Raw genomic sequence first — 4519 nt, 5'->3', positions numbered from 1 at the left:
ACAAAGGAGGCCAGAAACAATCCCCCCCCCCAAGGTCAAAATGGTGAATATGATCTACGTGACACATATACCCAAGAAGGAGAGGAAACACGCACTTCGGGACGTCTACGCCATAGAGCATGTAGCCCTGAAATTTAACCCATGGTCGACATGTCTAATCACCTTTGACCATAGGGACCACCCAACCAGTATCCGTCATTGAGGATCGGCGGCCCTGGTCCTAGATCCAATATCAATGGGTACCACCTCACCAGATTCCGCATGGACGGAGGCAGCAGCCTCAATCTGATTTATGCAGATACAGTAAGGAAATAGGTATTGACCCGTCAAGGATCAAACCCAATAATACCACATTCAAAGGAGTAATCTCAGGTGTTGAAGCCCCCTGCTCGGGCACCCTTACCCTAGAAGTAGTGTTTGGCTCTCCGGGAAACTTCCGTAGCAAAGACTTGATATTCGACATTGTCCCGTTTCGCAGCGGCTATCACGCCCTCCTAGGCCAGACAACATTCGCTCGATTCAACGATGTCCCCCATTACGCCTACCTAAAGTTAAAGATTCCTGGACCAAGGGGTGTCATCATAGTCAATGGCAATATGGAGCTCTCACTCCATACGGAGGAACATACCGTGGCTCTGGCAGCCGAAGATCAAACAGGTGCCGAAGGGCCGAAGTACTAGACCGCAGTCAACACGTGAGAGGCAAGAAAATGAGCCCGAGCCTGGTCAAGTACCTCAGTGGAGAAAGCCGAAAACGGGCTGTCATAATAAGCAAGAACTGGTCGGTGATCCGATGACAAGTATTAAAATCGATGGAGATTACACCGTGTAATACAAAGGGTTTGTCTTTGAGCAAACCAAGTGATATAGATATATGAAGGAAATATGCCCTAGAGGCAATAATAAAGTTATTATTTATTTCCTTAATTCATGATAAATGTTTATTATTCATGCTAGAATTGTATTAACCGGAAACTTGGTACATGTGTGAATACATAGACAAAACATATAGTCCCTAGTATGCCTCTACTTGACTAGCTCGTTAATCAAAGATGGTTATGTTTCCTAACCATAGACATGAGTTGTCATTTGATGAATGGGATCACATCATTAGGAGAATGATGTGATGGACATGACCCATCCGTTAGCTTAGCATTATGATCGTGACAGTTTCTTTGCTACTGCTTTCTTCATGACTTATACAAGTTCCTCAGGCTATGAGATTATGCAACTCTCGAATACCGGAGGAACGGTTGTTGTGCTACCAAACATCACAACATAAATGGGTGGTTATAAAGGTGCTCTACAGGTGTCTCCGAAGGTGTTTGTTGGGTTGGCATAGATCAAGATTAGGATTTGTCACTCCGTGTTTCGGAGAGGTATCTCTGGGCCCTCTCGGTAATACTCATCACTATAAGCCTTGCAAGCATTGTGACTAATGAGTTAGTTGCCGGATGAAGTATTACGGAACGAGTAAAGAGACTTGCCGGTAACGAGATTGAACTAGGTATGATGATACCGACGATCGAACCTCGGGCAAGTAACATACCAATGACAAAGGAAACAACGTATGTTGTTATGCAGTTTGACCGATAAAGATCTTCGTAGAATATGTAGGAACCAATATGAGCATCCAGGTTCTGCTATTGGTTATTAACCGGGGACGTGTCTCGGTCATGTCTACATAGTTCTCGAACCCGTAGGGTCCGCACGCTTAACGTTCGATGACGATTGGTATTGAGTTTATGTGATATGATGTACCGAAGGTTGTTCGGAGTCCCGGATATGATTACGGAAATGACGAGGAGTCTCAAAATGGTCGGTACATAAAGATTGATATATTGGACGACTATATTCGGACACCAGAAGTGTTCCGGAGAAGTTACGGATAAACCGGAGTGTTGGAGGGTTATCGGAACCCCCCGGGGAACTAATGGGCCTCGATGGGCCTTAGTGGAGAGAGAGATGGGAGGCCAAGGCAGGCCACGCGCCCTCTCCCCCTTGAGTCCGAATAGGACAAGGAAGGGGGGCGGCGCCCCCTCCCCCCTTCCTTCCCCCTCTCCTTCCTTCCCCCCTCTCCCTATAGGTGGAAACCTACTAGGACTTGGAGTCCTAGTAGGATTCCCCTCTTGGGGGCGCGCCAAGGAGGGCCGTCCGGCCTCCCCTCTCCTCCTTTATATACGGGGGAGGGGGCACCCCATAGACACACAAGTTAATCAAGTTGATCTTTTAGCCGTGTGCGGTGCCCCACTCCACATATTTCCACCTCGGTCATATCGTCGTAGTGCTTAGGCGAAGCCTTGCGCTGGTAACTTCATCATCACCGTCGCCATGGCTCGTGCTGACGAAACTCTCCCTCGACCTCAGCTGGATCTAGAGTTCGTGGGACATCACCGAGCTAAACATGTGCAGATCACGGAGGTGCCGTACCATCGGTGCTAGGATCGGTCGGATCATGAAGACGTACGACTACATCAACCGCGTTGTCATAACGCTTCCGCTTTCGGTCTACGAGGGTACATAGACAACACTCTCCCCTCTCATTGCTATGCATCACCTAGATAGATCTTGCGTGATCGTAGGAAATTTTTTGAAATTACTGCGTTCCCCTATAGTATATACCTCGAATATCATGGCAAACTGGGGGCTAGTCACCAGCCCCCGTAGTCAAGCTAGTATGGCCAAGTGAAAGTAATAAAACCGCATAGTCCGATTGCCTCGTTACCCTTCTGCACTACCGCCTTCGGGCACCGAGACGTCAGCTAAGGGTCATAGTGCGGAGGACGAAACACCCCTTGTAGCATCTACGTGGGGGCTAAAGGCGACGATTGGTAACTTTCAGAATAAAACGGCCGCACAGGAGTCAAAATAACATCAAATGCATGCATGTATGATAAACCATACAAAAGAAACACATTATAAAGCATCAGGTTCAACCTGTGCCACCGATTGTTGAAGAGAAGTTGAAAGAGATAAAACAAACATGTGCAGCTGTTGTTGCTGAAACACCAAGATGGTCTGATAGGTAGGCTCAATGGTGGCTTACTTCAGCTTTATTTCAAAGAACTAGTGGACCCATTGAGCCAAATGGCGCAGAGGCACGCTAAATCCATGTTCGCGATGACAAAAATATCCACAGCTTAATACCCTTTAATATGAATCATGATGGATTGTTGTCTACAATGAGACGTATATACACATTTTAATTTGATAGCACAGAATACTTGCTACCATTCTCGCATAGACCCATTTGAAATCATGTTAAACATTGAAAACATTTGCGTTTTTCAGTGACTTTGTGTTTGAGCAAAAAAATACATGGGCTCTTCTTTAAAAATATATGTACCTTTAAAATCATGAGTGCTTTCAAAATATTTTCATTACTTAGGAGCTTTAGGCTTAAACAAACATGTATGATTGAGATTTAGCCCTTGTGTATGAAAATAACAAAGGAGCGTCAAAGAATAAATAGCAGATGAACAATAGTTTTCAAAACGTCTCCATAATAGCAATAGTTATAGTCTATGATATTTGTTTCATAACTACCAAACATGACTAAAACATCATTTCTACTGAATCCACATAACAAGTATTTATGATAAGGGACATCATCACATAGATTAAAGAAAAAAAGGGACTGATCAATAGTTCAACAGTAAAGCATGGTGATAGGAGCAAGTGCACTGTGTCCAGTCTCTAAGTCGCGGTACATATCCTGAAGCCTTGTAGTGCTCCATGGTCAGCAATGCATCATCCTACGCACATCTTCACTACAACCGTACATACACCACAAACAACGTGCCGGTATATTTACCTGATAAAATAGATAGTGATACAAATTTATTTGCCAATTGTACCAGCAACTTGAATTGAAAAATGCAATGTTTCATTAAGATCACTATCCGACTATTTTTTTTAAAAGAACCAAAACTGAATCCAGAAAATAAAATAGATAGTGATACAAATTTATTTGCCAATTGTACAAGCAACTTGAATTGAAAAATGCAATGTTTCATTAAGATCACTATCGGACTATTTTTTTTAAAGAACCAAAACTGAATCCAGAAAACAAATGTTGTTTTGCGCCAAATGGCGCAATATACCATGTCAGACCCTTGGTTATTTGAGAGAACATGATTTCCAATATAGCAATATTCTGTATCCCGTTGCACCAAATGGTGCAAAGTCCAATTCAAACCAAGAGCTAAATGCAAATATTTGCTTAATAATGTAAGAATGTAACAAGATGTGCTCAAGACATGATAAAGCACTGTGTCCGTGCACTTCTTAGGAATATTGTTCATTGCATCATACTCCCTCCGTCCCAAAATAAGTGACTCAACTTTGTACTAGCTTTAGTACAAAGTTAATACAAAGTCGAGTCACTTATTTTGGGACGGAGGGAGTATATGTTATCATGTCACAGTAGTACTCCGTACGTAAAGAAATATAAGAGCGTTTAGATCTAAACGCTCTTATATTTCTTTACGGAGGGAGTAATTTGGATTAAACAATAGAGA

Source organism: Triticum dicoccoides, chromosome 1B (assembly GCF_002162155.2).
Source record: "Triticum dicoccoides isolate Atlit2015 ecotype Zavitan chromosome 1B, WEW_v2.0, whole genome shotgun sequence".
NCBI lineage: Eukaryota > Viridiplantae > Streptophyta > Magnoliopsida > Poales > Poaceae > Triticum > Triticum dicoccoides.
This window is presented reverse-complemented; position numbering follows the sequence as displayed.